Source organism: Ambystoma mexicanum, chromosome 10, assembly GCF_040938575.1.
Source record: "Ambystoma mexicanum isolate Mex_15411 chromosome 10, UKY_AmexF1_1, whole genome shotgun sequence".
NCBI lineage: Eukaryota > Metazoa > Chordata > Amphibia > Caudata > Ambystomatidae > Ambystoma > Ambystoma mexicanum.
Genome location: NC_090932.1, coordinates 326,343,463 through 326,365,503, shown reverse-complemented (window position 1 = coordinate 326,365,503; position 22,041 = coordinate 326,343,463).

Genomic DNA, 22,041 nt, shown 5'->3' with positions numbered 1-22,041 from the left:
TCATACCAGCAATACACATCTAAAAATGTCAACCACTAAGAAAAGACATACTAAAATACATACAATAATTAATTAATATGTTCCTTATAGGAGCTCTCTAATCCCTCTCCTACATCTAAACTGACTACACATTTTCCCAAAAAGAGGATGGATCTGTATTGGGCAGTTTGCCACTCTGGCATTTGTCTATCTGGCAATTCTCTGTAAGAATATTAGACACTTTTGCTTTTATTAGAGTCCCAATGACAATTCCTTAGGTTGTGATAAATGAGGGGAAAACCCTTTTGTGTTTTCTTCCCTATTTATAATTACTTTTATATTCACTAATTTGAATGTACATCCCCTCCAGTCATTATCTCTGGAACAATTACACCCTCTTTTCCGATGTGTTCTTTTTACTCTTGCATTTATTTTTTTGTTTTACATTTTTTGCGTTTATAGTTAAACAAAAAACAACATATCCATAGGTACAATTTTAATCCACACAAAAAATCACATGGTGAGTTCATCCTGGTGAAACAGTGCACCTAGTGCTTAGACTGATGAGATGGGGCAACAAATGAGTATTGACTCTCTTGTCTGTGGTATTAGTGGCAGATATTGCACTTGCACTGGCACCAATTACAGCTCATGGACTGTGAAGTGTTCTCTCTGTGGAAGTGCTCCACACAGGTGAAATACACTGAGAGGAAGGGAATCCCCAATCACTGATCATGGGCTGTGAAGTGTTCTCTCTGTGGAAGTGCTCCACACAGGTGAAATACACTGAGAGGAAGGGAATCCCCAATCACTGATCATGGGCTGTGAAGTGTTCTCTCTGTGGAAGTGTTCCACACAGGTGAAATACACTGAGAGCAAGGGAATCCCCAATCACTGATCATGGGTTTGGAAGTGTTCTCTCTGTGGAAGTGCTCCACACAGGTGAAATACACTGAGAGGAAGGGAATCCCCAATCACTGACCATGGGCTGTGAAGTGTTCTCTCTGTGGAAGTGTTCCAAACAGGTGAAATACACTGAGAGGAAGGGAATCCCCAATCACTGATCATGGGCTGTGAAGTGTTCTCTCTGCGGAAGTGTTCCACACAGGTGAAATAGAAGTGTTCTCTCTGTGGAAGTGTTCCACGCAGGTGAAAAACACTGAGAGGAGTTCTCTCTGTGGAAGTGTTCCACGCAGGTGAAAAACACTGAGAGGAAGGGGGCTGTGAAGTGTTCTCTCTGTGGAAGTGTTCCACACAGGTGAAATACACTGAGAGGAAGGGAATCCCCAATCACTGATCATGGGCTTTGAAGTGTTCTCTCTGTGGAAGTGTTCCACACAGGTGAAATACACTGAGAGGAAGGGAATCCCCAATCACTGATCATGGGCTGTGAAGTGTTCTCTCTGTGGAAGCGTTCCACACAGGTGAAATACACTGAGAGGAAGGGAATCCCCAATCACTGATCATGGGCTTTGAAGTGTTCTCTCCGTGGAAGCGTTCCACACAGGTGAAGTACACTGAGAGGAAGGGAATCCCCAGTCACTGATCATTGGCTGTGAAGTGTTCTCTCCGTGGAAGCGTTCCACACAGGTGTAGTACACTGAGAGGAAGGCAATCCCCAGTCACTGATCATGGGCTGTGAAGTGTTCTCTCCGTGGAAGCGTTCCACACAGGTGAAATACACTGAGAGGAAGGGAATCCCCAGTCACTGATCATGGGCTGTGAAGTGTTCTCTCCGTGGAAGCGTTCCACACAGGTGAAATACACTGAGAGGAAGGGAATCCCCAGTCACTGATCATGGGCTGTGAAGTGTTCTCTCTGTGGAAGTGCTCCACACAGGTGAAGTACACTGAGAGGAAGGGAATCCCCAATCACTGATCATGGGCTGTGAAGTGTTCTCTCTGTGGAAGCGTTCCACACAGGTGAAGTACACTGAGAGGAAGGGAATCCCCAATCACTGATCATGGGCTGTGAAGTGTTCTCTCTGTGGAAGCGCTCCACACAGGTGAAGTACACTGAGAGGAAGGGAATCCCCAATCACTGATCATGGGCTGTGAAGTGTTCTCTCCGTGGAAGCGTTCCACACAGGTGAAGTACACTGAGAGGAAGGGAATCCCCAATCACTGATCATGGGCTGTGAAGTGTTCTCTCCGTGGAAGCGTTCCACACAGGTGTAGTACACTGAGAGGAAGGGAATCCCCAGTCACTGATCATGGGCTGTGAAGTGTTCTCTCTGTGGAAGTGTTCCACGCAGGTGAAATACACTGAGAGGAAGGGAATCCACAATCACTGATCATGGCTGTGAAGTGTTCTCTCTGTGGAAGTGTTCCACGCAGGTGAAATACACTGAGGGGAATCCCCAATCACTGATCATGGCTGTGAAGTGTTCTATCTGTGGAAGTGTTCCACACAGGTGAAGTACACTGAGAGGAAGGGAATCCCCAATCACTGATCATGGCTGTGAAGTGTTCTCTCTGTGGAAGTGTTCCACACGGGTAAAATACACTGAGAGGAAGGGAATCCCCAATCACTGATCATGGGCTGTGAAGTGTTCTCTCTGTGGAAGTGTTCCACACGGGTGAAGTCCACTGAGAGGAAGTAATCCCCAATCACTGATCATGGGCTGGGAAGTGTTCTCTCTGTGGAAGTGTTCCACACGGGTGAAGTCCACTGAGAGGAAGTAATCCCCAATCACTGATCATGGGCTGTGAAGTGTTCTCTCTGTGGAAGTGTTCCACACAGGTGAAATACACTGAGGGGAAGGTAACCCCCAATCACTGATATGGGCTGTGATGTGTTCTCTCTCTGAAAGTGTTCCACACAGGTGAAATACACTGAGAGGAAGGGAATCCCCAATCACTGATCATGGGCTGTGAAGTGTTCTCTCTGTGGAAGAGTTCCACACAGGTGAAATACACTGAGAGGAAGGGAATCCCCAATCACTGATGATGGGCTGTGAGGTGTTCTCTCCGTGGAAGCGTTCCACACAGGTGTAGTACACTGAGAGGAAGGGAATCCCCAATCACTGATCTTGGGCTGTGAAGTGTTCTCTCCGTGGAAGCGTTCCACACAGGTGAAATACACTGAGAGGAAGGGAACCCCCAATCACTCATCATGGGCTGTGAAGTGTTCTATCTGTGGAAGCGTTCCACACAGGTGAAGTACACTGAGAGGAACGGAATCCCCAATCACTCATCATGGGCTGTGAAGTGTTCTCTCTGTGGAAGTGTTCCACACAGGTGAAATACGCTGAGAGGAAGGGAATCCCCAATCACTGATCATGGGCTTTGAAGTGTTCTATCTGTGGAAGTGTTCCACACAGGTGTAATACACTGAGAGGAAGGGAATCCCCAATCACTGATCATGGGCTGTGAAGTGTTCTATCTGTGGAAGTGTTCCACACAGGTGAAGTACACTGAGAGGAAGGGAATCCCCAATCACTGATCATGGGCTGTGAAGTGTTCTCTGTGTGGAAGTGTTCCACACAGGTGAAATACACTGAGAGGAAGGGAATCCCCAATCACTGATCGTGGGCTGTGAAAGTGTTTCACACAGGTGAAATACACTGAGAGGAAGGGAATCCCCAATCACTGATCATGGGCTGTGAAGTGTTCTCTCTGTGGAAGTGTTCCACACAGGTGAAATAGAAGTGTTCTGTCTGTGTAAGTGTTCCACACAGGTGAAGTACACAGAGAGGAAGGGAATTGAAGTGTTCTCTCTGTGGAAGTGTTCCTCGCAGGTGAAATACACTGAGAGGAAGGGAATCCCCAATCACTGATCATGGGCTGTGAAGTGTTCTCTCTGTGGAAGTGTTCCACGCAGGTGAAATACACTGAGAGGAAGGGAATCCCCAATCACTGATCATGGGCTGTGAAGTGTTCTCTCTGTGGAAGTGTTCCACGCAGGTGAAATACACTGAGAGGAAGGGAATCCCCAATCACTGATCATGGGCTGTGAAGTGTTCTCTCTGTGGAATTGTTCCACGCAGGTGAAATACACTGAGAGGAAGGGAATCCCCAATCATTGATCATGGGCTGTGAAGTGTTCTCTCTGTGGAAGTGTTCCACACAGGTGAAATACACTGAGAGGAAGGGAATCCCCAATCACTGATCATGGGCTGTGAAGTGTTCTCTCTGTCGAATTGTTCCACACAGGTGAAATACACTGAGAGGAAGGGAATCCCCAATCACTGATCATGGGCTGTGAAGTGTTCTCTCTGTGGAAGTGTTCCACACAGGTGAAATACACTGAGAGGAAGGGAATCCCCAATCCTGATCATGGGCTGTGAAGTGTTCTCTCTGTGGAAGTGTTCCACACAGGTGAAGTACACTGAGGGAAAGGGAATCCCCAATCACTGATCATGGGCTGTGAAGTGTTCTATCTGTGGAAGTGCTCCACACAGGTGAAGTACACTGAGAGGAAGGGAATCCCCAATCACAGATCATGGGCTGTGAAGTGTTCTATATGTGGAAGTGCACCACACAGGTGAAATACACTGAGAGGAAGGGAATCCCCAATCACTGATCATGGGCTGTGAAGTGTTCTATCTGTGGAAGTGCTCCACACAGGTGAAATACACTGAAAGGAAGGGAATCCCCAATCACTGATCATGGGCTGTGAAGTGTTGTCTCTGTGGAAGTGTTCCACACAGGTGAAATACACTGAGAGGAAGGGAATCCCCAATCACTGATCATGGGCTGTGAAGTGTTGTCTCTGTGGAAGTGTTCCACACAGGTCAAATACACTGAGGGGAAGGGAATCCCCAATCACTGATCATGGCCTGTGAAGTGTTCTCTCTGTGAAAGTGTTCCACACAGGTGAAATACACTGAGAGGAAGGGAATCCCCAATCACTGACCATGGGCTGTGAAGTGTTCTATCTGTGGAAGTGTTCCACACAGGTAAAGTACACTGAGAGCAAGGGAATCCCCAATCACTGACCATGGGCTGTGAAGTGTTCTCTCTGTGGTGTGGAAGTGTTCCACACAGGTGAAATACACTGAGAGGAAGGGAACCCCAATCACTGATCATGGACTGCTCGGATCCCAAGCATTTGGGGGTTGCTTTGTGTACCAACATTTCAGTAAAGTACTGACATCGCTGAATTTGTATTCTGAGTTTGAGGGCTCATCTTGGCTGCTGGGCATATAGAACGGTCTCACTTGTGAAGGTGTGAGTGTTCACCACTATACCCTATGAGGTATGGGAAGCCAATTTCCGGTTGAAATGTACTTTCAAATGAGTGAATTTAAAAGTAATTATAAATAGAGAAGAAAACACAAAAGGGTTTTGCCCTCATTTATCACAACCTAAGGAATTGTCATTGGGACTCTAATAAAAGCAAACGTGTCTATCATTCTTACAGAGAATTGCCAGATAGACAAATGCCAGAGTGGCAAACTGCCCAATACAGATCCATCCTCTTTTGGGGAAAATGTGTAGTCAGTTTAGATGTAGGAGAGGGATTAGAGAGCTCTTATAAGGACATACTATTTAATTTGGTTTAAATTCCCTCTTGGCCTCTGCCACCTGGGAAAGACCTATGTTGTGGAGAAAATGTAAGCCTACTGATGTCAGTTCACTGTACTGTTGAGCAGGTCAGGACATTGGAAATTATTTTATACAAGGATTGAATGCAGAGTCAATAATGACCCTGAAATCTCTAGGCATGTCGGTAACTTCCCTGATGAATAAACCCTCACAGGTTAAAGAAAGTGTTATGGATTTTGATTATTTAAACACAAAAAAACAGAATATTGGAATCTAAACTATACCATCAAGCATGTGCTCTTAATAAATGGCTGCCAACCATGGAAAATTATCTATCTAAATATCCTAGTAAACAAATCAGAAATGATTTTATGCGTTTTAGGTTCAATGTTATTGCTACTAATCAGATTAACTCTATTAGAACGACTGGGCTGGGTACTTGGACATGGTGCAGATTCTGCTGTGAGGAAGGAATGGTGGAAAACTTACAGCATATTCTGCTGGTGTGTCTGGCATTGAAGGCCAAACGACTTTTATATTTTGGACAGTATGTACCAAACACTGCTGGTGTTCGTAGGGAATTTATCTGGTATAAAATGTTACATAATAGCAAATGGAATTTAAACATTAGGGTTGCAACTTTCCTGAGAAATGTCTGTGCTCTTTTTTAATGAATTAGAATTTTTGTATTTCGTCTTTTATGCAATTTCTTATGGTGTTTGTTAAGTGAAGCTTATGTTGTATTTTACATGATTTGAATTGTTTAAATCTTCTGTTATACTCCTGTACAATGTATTTCCGAAAACGTGATTTTAATATTTTTGTAAAGATTTAGTTAAACCAAAAAAAAAAAAAAATGATGAATTATTGTATATATTTTAGTACGTCTTTTCTAAGTGGTTGACATTTTTAGATGTGTATTTTTGGTATGAGGAAGTTTGTGATTTTTTGTGTGGATTGTAATTGTACCTATGGATATGTTGTGTTAACGTTTTTTTTTTAACTATAAACGCAAAAAATGTAAAACAAAAAAAGAAATGCAAGAGTAACACATCGAAAAAGAGGGTGTAATTGTTCCGGAAATAATGACTGGAGGAGATGAAGAATTGGGAGGTCCAATGTCACTATTGAGTGATTCAACAATTCATCTCGCTCCAAATTCTTCTGCACATTTGATTGATTGATCGGTGGAATACAGCTAGCCAGATGGACGGCCTGCGGGTCTGTGCAGGTCACTGAGGGCCATTTGATGGCCAGGCTCCTTTGCTGTAGCTTATCCTGCCTGACCCCTATTTTTGAGAAGCAAACGTCTTTACTATGTTGCCTCTCCTGTTTATGGCCTTTTCATGACTTTGTGAGAATTGAATTGTCTGCCAAGTAGGTCTGACCTCCCTGACGCATATGATTTGTTGGGCACTTCACAGATAGGCAGCCACCTTCTTAAGAACAACTCCAGTCACAGTCATCAAGCCTCCTTTGGTCAGTCATCAAGCCTCCTTTGGTCAGTCATCAATCCTCCTTTGGTCAGTCATCAAGCCTCCTTTGGTCAGTCATCAATCCTCCTTTGGTCAAGACTTTAATAGTTCATAATAACAGCCTGTCTGTCTGTTGACTATCCTGTTGGCAGGAATGTAATCAGCGTTAAAGATATCCTTCCCACAGCCACAACGGCATTGCTTGCTCACCAAGGTTCATGGCTGCAAGGTGAATAATGTCCTCTGTTCATATGTTTCTATTCTTCATTAATCAGGCTTCTGGATGTGTTCATCTATGGAAGTATTTGCCTTTATGCTTTGTTTTTTGCAGATTCATTTGTTTTTCCGAACTAAAAAATGACCAAAAAAGGGTTTGACAAAGCATTAGCTGTACACAACTATGCACTCCTGTAGACCTTGTAGTGGGCGGGGACTACTGAACTGGAGGGAGAGTTATTTTGACATATCACTCTATTTGTCTCACCAGAAACAGTAGTTTTGGCTCCATAATCAACCGAGGTGAGGCCGCGACAGTGTCTATTGTTTCACTGGTAGGTGTCTTCATGTTATGTTATGTCACATTATGTGATTGGGATTCATACCACACACGGCTGCCATTTGCATTGGCTCCTGCTCTCTCGTGGATGTCAAAGGGAAGGGGGGGTAGAGGGTTTGGTCAGGGGATGGGAGGGACATTACACAGAGTTGTGCTTAACTGTTGGTGCTCGTAGAACCAGGAGCAACTGGCGTCTGTGTGGGTGTGTTTTCCAGGTGACTATTGACTTGTACACAGGAAGCGTTTTGCTTCCAGAATGGATGCCTCAGGTTCTTGACTCATATGGGAGCTTTGGCCAGTGGCTGAGGTTTCAGGTGGCTTCAAGTGATGTAGAGTTGTGGGTGTTTTTTGGTTCTGGGCGAGGGTGTTGTCTAGCCTTTTGTGTTGGCGCGCTTGGTGGGCATGTGGTGGTGAGGGTGGTTGAGCATGAGGTCTTTAATGGGCAGCACACGTTCTTAGGAATACGTAGGTCAGAGAACACAATATGTCGCACAATATATCTAGATGTGAGACACAATAGAGTATACTATAGAACGGTGCAATGCACCTTCTTCGGAATATCTAGATGTGAGACACAATAGAGTATACTATAGAACGGTGCAATGCACCTTTTTCAGAATATATAGATGTGAGACACAATAGAGTATAATATAGAACGGTGCAATGCACCTTCTTCGGAATATGTAGATGTGAGACACAATAGAGTATAATATAGAACGGTGCAATGCACCTTCTTCGGAATATCTAGATGTGAGACACAATAGAGTATAATATAGAACGGTGCAATGCACCTTCTTCGGAATATCTAGATGTGAGACACAAAAGAGTATAATATAGAACGGTGCAATGCACCTTCTTTGGAATATCTATATGTGAGACACAATAGAGTGTAATATAGAACGGTGCAACGGTGCAATGCACCTTCTTTGGCATATCTCTAGACATACCAAGGTGCGAGCCACTATTTATGGCACAATAAAGAGCAATACCCTTGACTTTCTTTGGGAAGCCTATATGTGAGACACAATATATGGCAGAATACGGCATAACTGCAAAACAAAACTTTGCTAGCTGGAAGGTTTTGAAGTAACCTACACCACCAGCATTGCCTGGGCAACCTCCCTCCTAGACCATATTTTTATCACCTGGCGATATCATTAGAGAAGGGAAAAGACTTTATACAATTTCAACTTGGTCCCACCCGAAAGTGGCAGTCCAGCCCAAATTGCTTGGTCGCATTCCTTGTGCATAAGAACTCATGCAAATCCAGGCATGTTTTGGACTCATTAGAAGTCACCATTGAGGTTTAACATGGGCCTCTAGATACAGTTGATAGCCTTCCACCCATCACATGTTTTGGTTGTACTCCCCCCCCCCCTTAGTGAGAGAGGTCATGCCCAGCTCCACAATAGGGAATCATGATGTGCCCCATTGATGAGGCCCAGAAAGTCCCAAAAATGGCTGAGTTTGCATGTGCATCCACGCAGAGGAGACATGGCCTAATATCTCGAGCTGGACTGCTTCCATAAGAGGCAGGACCGCTTGCAAATGGCTGGTCCCATTTTACAATGCTGCATACAGACTAAAAAGAATGGCCTGGAGGTTTGCCCAGAGGAATGCCAGTGGTTAAGATGAACTCATAACATTTCCCACCCATCACATTTTTTTCGGATACAATACAGAGGAATGTAGTGCGCTTTCCTAGGGACACCTAGACGTGAAGCACAATATGACACGATATAGAACTGTGCTGGGAGCGAAATTAGGATTGGATAAGCAGGAGCTACAAGCGGTTCCTGGGTATCTAGCATTGGGGAACAAGAAGCGTGTATATGGTGTTCTTCGAATCTAACTTCCACATGAGATGCACACTTATCATGTATTCCCTGATTTATTAATCTAGATTGATTGGCTGCCAATGCACCGTTTTGCTTATGTGTGGTGTTAAAAAAGAAACTACAGGCATGTGATACTTCTAGGTTTCTTGGGCCTTTATGGAGATCTCCACAATGTTCTCAGCAAATGTCCCCGGTTTCCTTTCAATGGTGGACACTTTTGCTTTTCCCTTTATTTCCCCTAACAGTGGAAAGCAAGCTATTAATAATGTATCATTTACCTATGTTTATAGTGACATACTTAATTTTGGCGACGTTGATAATGAAAGAGTATTTAGGCCATTCATTAAATGAACAGAGGTAGATTCATTACTTATTTTATTAGACTCTAGTTTTGAACAGGCCTCTTATTAAAATAATGTTTCCCCTTTTGCTCCAGGGTTTCTGCCTTTTGGATTGGATTCCTCTGTGTTATCCTCTTACACAAACACCTGGTAAAATTTAAATTGGTTATTTATAACGTGCTTAATACCCAGAGGTTTCTATTTACAGAACCGGGGATCGAACCTGTTTTGCTCTGCATCGTCATGCTTCCAAGGCGAGCACATTGCCCCTGAGCTATCCACCCGAGTGGCAAAATATTGTCTCACTAATGCAGAGTCAAAAGCTAGCAACCGAGGTTCTTTCATTTGATTATTATTCATGCCTTCTCTGAAGTTCGTTTTACTTTTCAAGTTGTAGTTTGTGGCATTGAACATTTCCGTAGGTATTGATTTACTGAATTCCACTCCCCCTGAGTGGTCTAGGCATAATTGACAGAAGAGGAAGGACAATAGGGTTCCAAGCTGTGGGAATGAATACAGTCCCTGGTCCAACTATTGGCTTCTTTTGAGACTCTCCAATCAAATTAGATCAGTATTTGAGCTGTTTAAATAATTGGTACTTCTGCAGTGATGAAGCTAAAGTGTTTGTATATAAGGCATTGTTGGGTGTTCCGACCCACGTTTGGACTATTATGCTACAACATTTGGTGCTGTGGGCTTAGGAAATCCAAGATGGCCGAAAAAGCCCACATGTGCGCCAGAATCTATGAAAACCGCGCAGTTTGTGCGCACACCAAAATGGTCGCCTGACTTGCCACCCCCCGGTGCGGGTGTGCTGGGTCAGAAGAGCCATGAGTGAAATGGGGTGCCAAAGAGAAAAACAGCAGTGCCTGTTCGCTAGAAAGCACTTTAAAAATCACCCTTTGTTTCTCTGAAGGCAAGCTCAGAATGCCCATTTCAAACATTGCAGAATATCCAACAATCTCACTGAACACCAGCAGACATTTGACAAAATAAAGTCTTGTGGGCATACAAAATCTGGAAAGAGGATGAGCCTAAAATAATGTTCATAGCAAAACTGGCTGAGCTGTGGATTTCAGCAGTTTAAGTAAATTTGGACTGAAAGACACTAAAAATCTAAATGTTTAAAAGAAATGAGTGACCTACTTTTGAGTGTCACATATGTTTTAATTGTTTAAATGTCATAGTTTTAAACTTAGAATCAGCATTCTAGCTGCATGTGTACAAATTGTTAGTTTATTTGAATGCAGAAAACTGGGTAACTAGAAGTGACATTAGCTGGGGCCTGGCTTAAGGAACTGAATTTTGCCTGACATCTACCCCCACAGGATTTAAAACCTGCTCAGCCACTCTTCCCCTTGGCAAAAGGAGTTGTCACCTCTCTGATTAGATTAGGGGTAGAGCAGCTACAGGGAGCTGAACAAAGGCCTGTCCTGGGCCCAGGCAGATGGTTTATTAGGGGTACCGTAAAATAGCTTCCTCTTGGCAGAAGCTGGGAGGGGCAGGGTCTCTGAGCTTGGCAGAAACTGGATAAACTGGTTTCTACACCATGTGACCTGGGAAACCACACCCCTTTGGGGCCAGAACATAAATCTAAAAAGATGGATCATTCATAGAGCGGATTTGTGAAAATTTTATAAGTGATATCATTATTCTTGTGATTTTTCTGTGCACATTTGAAGACGTGTTAGGACCCGGTGGTATGTTCAGGGGGGTTTTTAGCAGAAAAGAGGATATTACTCTAAATGTATGTATGTTAAAAATCTGACACTCCACCACCTAATGCCCACATGCTTTGCGAACATTTGTGTAAATGCGGGGACAAATCCAATATTGGTAACCCGACCAAAAAGTGAAATATGTTGCCATTTTTGAACCCAAGCCCCCAGGAAGAGCAGAGTTTGAACAGGGGATACCTCATGTGATATGTGATGGGTGCATGTAATTTCAAACCACTGTGTATCTATGAAATATGTCTTTAGGTCAAATATAGATTGTGTGTAAAGTTGACAGGGGTGGGTTCCCTGTATCATAAACAGACCTCATCATGATGACACTTCATTTCATTCCCCCAATCAAGGGGAAGAGGAGGAAGTGGCCAGTGACAAGTGGAGAGGGGTAGGGCCTAGAAAGCTAGCCTCTCCACCCACTTTCAAAACACATAAAAGCAGACAGTCAGGACAGATAGGGACATTCTATTCCACCTGCTGCGAGACGCTCTGCCGGGAAAATCCATACTTTATCTCCATCAACCTCCAGAGAGCCAACACAGAGACTCCAATCTATCCACCTTCAGAGACCAAGACTTTACTTCAGAATTGGTAGCAGAGAGGTCAACTACAAGCTAAATCCCTCTTTTGCAGGCCTCAAATCATTGTAAACTATTCAAAGCCAAGCGAGCTGTTTGAATTCTTTGCAAGAACTCTTGCCATTTGCCAGAAAGCAGTGTTGTATCCAGAGAAAGCTATGCAGAAAGATCCAGAAGCAGTGCTGTACCCAGAGAAAGCAGAGCAGTATCCAGAACCAGAGGCCAGAGATCCAGAGTGACCCAGACCGCTGTTAGCAGAACCAGAGAGCTGACTCAGATCACTGTGAAGTGCCGAGACCAGAACCGGAGTCCAGTCCGAAAACCTGACCAGATCCGTGGCGAGGCCTATTTCTAAATATATTGTGAGTACCTAGCAGAACTGTGCAGAACCAATCTCTTAGTTAAAATAATATAATTCAATCTATTTTAATCTAACCAGAACTGCCTCCTAACTGTCACCTGTCATTTGCAAAGCTGTCACTTGTCATTTTCTAGCTGCAAGCTGTAACCTGTTGCTTTGAACTTTTAAAATTTCAAATCCGAAAAACTACCTTTATTTAATCGTCCGTATCTCTGGAACCGACTTCCAACTCCTCATACTTTTGCCGTAATCACGATTCTCGCACTAGCAAATTTTACCGCGATTTGCAATTTGGTTAAAAATGCAGCCACGTGTGAAAACAGCAGCTTCATTGCTTTCCTTTGCCAAAAATTCGTTTAACCTGTTAGTTACTCCTAGATCCTTGCTAAAGTGAGCCTGAACTCATCCCAAGTATATTTCACTCACCCTGAATCTCCTAAAGGGAATTAAAACCATTTTCAGCATATTTCTCCATGCATTGCCACCATATTCAAAGCATTTTGCCTGTGTTTCAAAACTCCTATCTGCTGTATAAACTGCTGGGGGGGAATTGAACTGAATTCTATTTGATTGCATTCCTAAGAACTGTGTCATCTTCATCTCCTTACAGTGCATAAAAGGGGGGGGGGTGAATTGTCCAAGAAAGTGATTACATTGTCTTTTGCTGAAATCCTATCAAGTTATTTTCTGTACTGCATTTCATTCCACATTGCATCCATTTGAAACCATAAAAGTATTGTTGCTATCGTATCCATCCTATAACCACTCATCATTGATTATAAAGAAGTGTGCTAGTGCCGGACTATCCATTATTGATTACTGCTCAGATCAAGTGTGATATTCAATTATTAATTTATTATAAAGTGTGATATATATATATATATATATATATATATATATATATTGTTTAAATTATCAAATAAACCGTTTAAACTTGCAAAACAGAACTACTTCGTGGCTCAGTGGGGTCAGGGGGATTCCAAGAGAGGGGTGTTATACAGGGGTAGTCATCCAGAACGCATGAACTGGACGTAAAGATATATCAATAAGGGTTTCCATTCAGTATCCCAGACTAGGCATTGACTTAGCTGTAGTGTTGAATTGAATCCTCTTACAGCATGAAATGACTTTCATGCAAAGACAGTGAAATGACTGATGGATCAAACAAAAGGGGAAACTCCTCAAGCAGCTGGAAGTGGTCGATCAAATGATGTCAATTAAATGTGGACAGACAAAAAACACATACGCTGCTCGTTTAGCTTCATCCTCAGGAGACGTGGCATGTCTTGCTAGCCTCACAGCTGACTCCACTGGACACCACTTTGCTCTGTCACTGCTGTGCTATGGCGGCAACTCCCAATCTGCACCTCTAGCTCCATACATCCAGTGTGCAGCTTAGTTCTCCTCTGGGAGTAACGCTCCAGTTGACTTCACTTGGCACAACTTTCTTCACCTTCGCAGGGAAGTGGTTTTTGAAAGATGTGGTTGGCGTTCGTGCTGCGTTAAGGCAGCACCTCTCAATATTCACCTCTGGCTCCAAATCTCCAATGTGCAGCTCAGTCCTCCACCGGGAGTAGCACTCGAACCGTCCCCACTTCACTCCACTTTGCAGAGGAAGGGTTCTTTGAAAAGATGTGGCTGACGTCAGCACTGCCTTAAGGGGGCATCTCACAATCTGTTTCACCTGCTCAAAATCTCCAATGTGCAGCTCAGGTCTATGTTTCTAGCTTCTGTTCATTTTGTACAGGTCAGTATGCAATGTTGCCACTGGTTAAATATCCGTTCTGTCAATGTTTTTAATATTAATATGGATTATTATTGTATACTCATTATTCCTAATAAATATGAATAAGATGTATTTGAATGTTCTTTCCCAAGACCAAACAAGTTATCACGTAAATGATTTTTTGTAAACGTAATATGTGTTTTCATAGACTTCTATGTAAAAGTCTGCATTTTGTTTGTGCACTTCCGGAAGAAATTGGCCAATTACATGTACATGTATATGTATATGTGAGGGTAGAGGAGAAGGAGGGTCAAGGGTGAAGGGCGAGGGGGTTATGAGGAGGGCATGAGTGTAATCCCATTAAAAAAAAACAATTTGAATTCATGACGACCAAAAGTGCCCAAACAAAATGCAGGCTTTTAAATCAAAATCTATGAATACACATAGAACCATTTTTGGCCTGGTCAATTAACTGCTGAGCCAGCATAACATGATCAGCAATAAACAAGTACTATACAGTAGGCACTTAAAAACTGATTTGCATATTCGCATCACTAGTTCAATCCATAGGCAGTATATGAAGCTGAATTAAAGACATGTATGCAGTTCAATCCCTCCAAGACAGCCAATGCGCGTAGGAGACCCCCTGCTGTAGAAGGACATCCTTAGATGGACTATGCAAAGGTTCCTCAGTGCACTACTCCATGGTCTATGAATGCGCTTTTACCAGATATTTATTTGGGGGGAAACGATCAGCAGAAAATAGTATCTTTACACCTATTTCTCCAGCAGATGTTGACTTTATTTTATGGTTCACTCAACTCATACAAAGTTCTCAGGCAACTTTGCCAAACCCTCTCCCTCACTAGAACTTGTGATCATACAAGTCTGTCAAAAAACACGATTGCTCACCTTAAACAATATGGATTACTTAGCTTTGGCTTGGGTGTTGCTAGCTGCTTGGACATCATCCTCACTAGCCTCAATGAAAGACAGTGTCGCAAGTCAGAAAGGTCTCTCTTTTTTTGTGTTTCAGTTTTAAGCACCATTTTCACAATACATTCACAGGTATACTTATATTTACAAAACTTTAAAAGACCAACCATATCCAATTATATTACAAATGTGAAACAGCAATTCAGTTACTCCCAAACATGTCATTTCCTTCCAGACTGTTGCAATGCCTCAAATCAATAAAACCCCTGTCTACACATTAACTACACAGTCCCAACACCATCCTATTTCTAACGAACCCACATTATGCACAAAACATCAGAATTAAAGATATCTCATCATGAAGGTTTTTGGCCAGGTTAGAAATATGTATTTTAGGGTTTCCACGTCCGTGGACACCCCGCAGATCTACAGAGCCACGCGTTTCTTGACACTTTTCGTCGAGCTCCCAACATGTCATGAATCTCTAAAACTAAACTTCATGGACAAAAATAGTATGTCTTTGACCTGAAATTTCTGCATATGGATCTGCACTGCTTTATCCTGCAGATGTCCATACATCCTGTACTTATCTGTTTCTCTAAAATGCACTCAATGTTATTACAAATATCCAAATGTTTAATCTTCTATTTTAAATTTGTAAAATAGAAATCCATTTTTTAAATAATTGCACACACAAAAAAAATGTAAAAACATATACACAAAGGTCTGGGAGCCCCTCAACCAAGAATGAGCACAGTCAAATAACCTGTTCTATGGGTAGGTTCTGACTCAGCAGGGTCCATATCCACATTTTAGCTCACTGTACCTTTCACAGAGGAGACATATCCATTTGCATACCGGTCTGGTCCCACCCACTTTGCCGGTCCAGCACCAGGAGGCTATTCTCCTCTGAACAAAAGTACCTACAGCGACCCCAGAAAAATGTTTCAGCCTTGTTGGGTCTCATCAGTGAGATGAAGCTGTGCCTCTCAAAGCACACTGAGAAAGGGGCCACATCTAGATTACTATGGGTAACTTGGGGTGAAACCCCAAGTACCCAAACATTTATGCAAAGTGTGAGAGCTCCTCTCTCTCGAGAGCAAATACAGCCGAATAACCTATTCTACGGGTAGATTCACACTCTGGAGGATCTACAACCATGCTTTAACTCACAGTACCTTCAGAGAGAAGAAATAACCATTTGCATATCAGTCTGGTTCAACCTAATTGGGCCAGCCAGCACCAAAATGCTAGTAATTCTCCTCTGAAGAAGGGTACCACCAACATCCCCAGCATATATTTTCGATCTTGTTGGACCTCATCAGTGAGATGAAGCTGTGTCCCACTAAGCACACTGAGCAAGGGGTCCATGCCTGCATTACCCTCGGTTACTCAGGGTGAAAACCAAATCCCTAAACTTTCATACAGATGTCTGGGAGTCTCTCCAATGAGAACGAATACAGCTGCATTATATGGGTATGTTCACACTCCGGAGGGTCTACAACCACATTTTATCTCACTGTACCTTTCACAGAGGAGAAATATCAATTTTCACATAAGTCTGATCACACCCACCGAGGCAGTCCATCAGAAAAATGCCAGGCAATTCTCCTCAGAACAAGAGTACCTACAGCCACTCCAGACAAGTGCTTTGGCCTTCTTAGACCTCATCAGTGAGGTGAAACTGTGGGCCTCATTACGACTGAGGTGGAATGGGTTAACAGGCTTCGCAAAAGGAGGCAGACCCGTTAAACCCGTTCCTCCTCTTTACAAGCTCCCCTCGCGGCACCCAGTAAGTTATGCCTGGTCAAACCAGGCGTCCTTACCGGGTCCCGCGAGGGGAAGAGGGAGCAAACAAGGGGCTGCTCGTAATCAGCCTGTTGTTTGCACCCTCTCCCATTCCCATTGAGCCCTATGGGGTCTCAGATGGGAATGGGGAAGGTCCGGGCCCGGGTTCCTGGAGGGAGGAATTACCGGGCCCTCCGAACTCGGAATGGCCAGGTAATTCCCCATTCTGGGAACCCGGACCCGATTTCGGCAGCAGCCATGCCGCCAATAGCGGCATGAATAGCACCAAAGTCGTAATGAGGCCCTGTGTCTCTCTATGTACAGTGAGAAATGGGTCCATGGGCCTCATTACGACCCAGGCGGTAAGGGGTTAACGGCGCCATAAAAGGTTAAGGATTGTACCCGCAATTTGCGGTACCGTAATTACCGCCTTCCCCATTCCCATTGAGCCCTATGGGGGCAAAAATAGGAATGGGGAAGGGCCAATGATGAATGGGGAATTACCGCCCCGCCAACCTTGGAATGGGGTGGTAATTCCGCCATCCACCATGGCGCAATCGTTAAAATACCGGCGTCAACCATGGCGCTAAAAGCGCCATGGTTAACTCCTGGGTTGTAATGACCCCCCATGTCTAGATTACACTGGACACTTAGCTCACTCTACATTTCAGAGGTGAAATATCCATTTGCACATCAGTTCGGTCCAACCCATCTGAGGAGCCCAGTATGAAATGCTAAACAATTCTACTAAGAAACAAGAGTACCAACAGCAACCCCAGAAACGTGTTTCAGCCTTGTTTGGCCTCATCAGGGAGGTGAAACTGTACCACTCTAAGCACAGTGACAGAGGGGTCCACGTCCGATTTAAGCTGGGTAACTCAGGGTGAAACCCTGAGTCCCTAAATATTAATACAAAGGTCTGGGAGCCCTTCTACTGAGAACCAGCACAGCCAAATAAACTGTTCTATGGGTAGGTTCCCACTCTGGAGGGTCTACACCCACGTTTTAGCTCTCAGTACCTTTCTCAGAGGAGAAATAAGCATTTGCTTGTCCATGTGGTCCCACCCACATGGGCAGTCCAGCACTGAAATGCTAGGAAATTGTCCTCTAAACAAGAGTACCAACGGCAACCCCAGACATGTGTTTCGGCCTTGTTGGGATCATGTCTGTTTCGTTCCCTTTCCCATCGATCAAAACAATTGCCTGTCTCTTGCACCAACACTGAGTATCCAGACATAATTCTCTTTCACCCATGTTCACTATCTTTCTCTCCTCTTCCCCGTGTTACATCAAACTGTCCCTCAAGTGGGTTTGTCGTCCATTTTCCCTTAGAAGCAGACGTGATCCAGAGTGGGAAACAAAACCTGAAATGCCAGACGTTCAGAGGTTTGATAAACAATATTGGAGTTTATTGCTGAAACACTACACATGGAGGTAGAGGGTGGTTATATGGAGTCACAAGTGAACTATCAATGAAAGCGGGTTTACCCTTTAACTTTTAAACAACAAAACTTGTGCTTTCAAACTGTTTTTTATATATGGGGAAGACACTTCATGCAATGATCATGTTTCAGAACATTGTCCAACAAAACATCAATTTAATAGGTTGAAAAATACATATATTAATCTTCATTTCACAAATTATAAAATAGTACAGTGGTAAGACTCCAAAAAGTGCTTAGATATCTAATCTGCTGCTCATCGTCTCAGTTAGTATACTGGATTCTGAGGAATGTTGTATAAAACACCTTCAATTGAGAGCAAGCTCCTTCCATAGCTTAATCATTAAAGTGGCCCGTGCTGTGCAAATTCACACTGGACATACCATATTCTCCACTCATCCACTTCTGTCACATTCATACCATTCCCATTCCCAATTATTCGTGTTCATTCACAAAACATCATACATAAAACCAAAAGGGTTAAAAAGCCCAACATGTTTCTTTCCTAATCGTATCTGGGTTTCATTCCACGGAAATTGATCCGGGGCAAGCCAAATTGTAGTGTTTATACAAAAAGCAGATTTAGTACCGCATATGATAGCTTAACCATACAATAACATTTAATGTTGTGTTATGATTTAAGGTATTTGAATCTTCAGATTCTGAAGAGATGTAGCAGGGGCTAGATAGGGTGTCTTCCCCTACAATAAAAACAGCAAACAAATGGAGAATGAATACCCATTTAAGACTGTACTATGGTTAAACTATCTAGTAATAGATGTAGATTAGCAGTTATGCTTGTCAAAATCATTGGACAATTCCAAACTACCATCGACATGACACACTCATCATGTCACAAATTACAAGAAGAATTAGATATTTCCCATCCCTCAGGCAGTCCTGGTTCATTATTTCTGAAAGCCTTGGATCTCAATTGGCTGTTCAGATCCGAACATTCCACTCCAGGTGCTAATTAAACCTTATAGACAAATGATTGCCACAACAAAGACAACAGCTATAAGCTGGGAAGGGTCATTATCCCAAGAAATAGTGACCCATCCCTGAGGAATATAAGTCTATTGGCAAGTGGAGATGTTCAACAAAAACGGAAAGAGTTTATACTATGGGGAAAAATATAACCACACCCAAGCAACTTCTATAGTTATTTTAATGAACATGGAATTAATAACAATAAACTTTACACATTTTCTGCTCCATTGACACATAGTTTAGCCATTTTACCATTGACTATTAAAATCCCAGTTTCTGACGCAGTCAAAACCCTCGGTCTCTACCTGGATTCTAACCTTTCCATGAATAGATAAGTCAATGCAATCGCCTCCTCAGCTGCATATCATGCTAAACTAATAACTCAGCTAGGCCCTTCATCTCCAAGGAGAACTGCACCAACATAGCCAGAGCCATCAATGGCTCAAGGCTAGACTATTGTAATGTACTCTTCTTAGGGACATCCACAAAAAAACCTGGAAAGACTGCAAGTCATCCAGAACAATGCGCTCTGGGCAGCTCAAGGCATCTCCAAAAGAGAACACATCACGGCCGCCAGAAAATCAGCCCACTGGCTCCCAATAAGGGAAAGGATCATATTCAAAGCACTGACACTGACCCATAAATGCATCCACCTCTCCACACATGACTACCTATCGCAAAGGATCCACCCCTCCACATCAACAAGGCCAACTAGAACACCTTACGCCAACATGCTCAGCGTGCCCATGGTAAAGAGAGCAAGAGTAGGTGGCACCAGCTTCACCTACCTCGCACCCTCACATTGGAACGCCCTAACTCCCACTCTTTGAGGTGAGGTACCTCTCATAGCGTTCCGCAAAGCCATGAAAAGTGCGCTTTTTGCCTGAAGTACGCCACTATCTCCTGCCTCCCCTCATAAACGCTGAAATGTATTAATAAAGCTTTCTGTACCTAATGTATTAATGTACAATGTGTGAATGCATTTCCCAGCTGTACCTATCTCGCAACTAAGGTCCCCAGAAGTAACAGTGTCTCGATGCCCAAGAGCTGCTTTGTGCGCTATACAAATGTAATAAATAAATAAATAAATTGGGGAGGGAAGATAGTCTAAGGGCAACGCGTTGTCTTGGAAGCAAGACGACATAGTGCAACACAGGTTTGAATCCAGATCCCGTGCTTAGAAACCACTTGCTGGTATTAAGCACGTTTTAAAAGAATAATTATAATTGCTGTTTGTTAGTTTGTGGATGGTCGGCCTTTACACAACCATGGGCAGTTGTTTCTCTGTGCTCCCTGTTATGCTGCTACTTGAGTTGGGATGTTTGGAAAAGGTATATACCAAAGGTTATAGAATATATGCTGAGCAATCTGATTAGCTGAGAGGAGGGAGGAATGTGGTGGAATCCATGTTCTAATGCCATACCTGATGTTATGTGCCGCAAAGACTGATTTAAAGGAGCAAGTGTGTGTGAGGGTTTGTGCATGCAGTGTGCATTTGCTCCGTGATTGTGTGTATGCACCCATGAGCATTGTGACACACTAAGTGTGAGTTCTGAGTGTCAGTGTGTGTGGGTGTGTGTTTGTACATGTCATCATGCAATTCGGAAGACGCCCATCCAGTTTTTTGTTGCATTTTGTGACTTGTAGTTTTGCTTTGTCCATCAAGTGTTCTTTACTACAAGTCCCAGAATGCAGAGTAAAAAGGAAATCTGAATGGTCATTTTTCAAATAACAATGGACGTGTGGCATATAACAATATATACAAGACATGTAACTTGTCTATATTTATGATATCTCCTGCACCTCCATTTGTTTGGCTTGAATGGCAGTTGGGAATCTGTAAATTTTTGAAGGAGGAGTCACGTAGTGTAGAATCAGAGGAGGGGGGAAAAAGTAAAATATGTTTTTTCAGCTGGCGAAAGTGAGAATAAAGGGGTGGAGAGGAGTGGTGTCTACTTGCCCCCGCGTTTTCAAAGGCTAAAAGTAGAGCAATATATTAAGGGAATAATGGGACTGTGTGGCAAGCCCCCCCCCCCTTGAGCAGCAGAGAAAGTCTTGTTTGCGCTGGCTCAAGTGCCATGGAAGACACACAACTATTATTAACCCATTGGGAGTGCCACTCAAAAGACCTTCTTAAAAACATGCAGTGATTGGGTGAACATTTCCATGAAGGAGGCCACATGGATAAAAGGCATAGCTTTTAAGAATACATATTACAGAATACAGAGTGTTTACCAAAATATACTGTTTTATATTAAAAATGTCTTGAACCCTGGCTTGCCAGAGTTCAAGGACCAGCATTCAACCACTACGCTACAATGGATTAGTGCTGCATGGTGCGCACATTTCATACTTAGCTTACAATTTAATATGTGCAATTATAAAAGGCTAAGTATGAAACTTGTGAGAATACAAACAGTAACATCATTGTAACATAATGGTTAAGCGCTTCATCTCAAGCTCTTGCAGGTTAGGGTTCTCAAAGGCAGCGTTCTGCACAATTGTGTTTTTATTTTGTTTTTTTCAGTTTTATAATGTTGCCCAGAGACAGTGTAATATATGATGCATTCTGTTTTACAATGTTGCAGTACATAAATGTGTTTCATGTTTAATACAGATTCAAATCTGCAACAACAGTGTAATACATGTCCCATCCTGTTTTATAATGTTGCAGTAAATAAGTGTTTTCACATTTAATTCATATTATGAAATGCAAAGTGTTTGCAGGTTCCTGGCAATTGTGACCTCTCGCGCCAAAACAACCTTGCGCCGAAAGGTCCTTGCACCCAACCGGCTGCGTCTAACTGGGCAC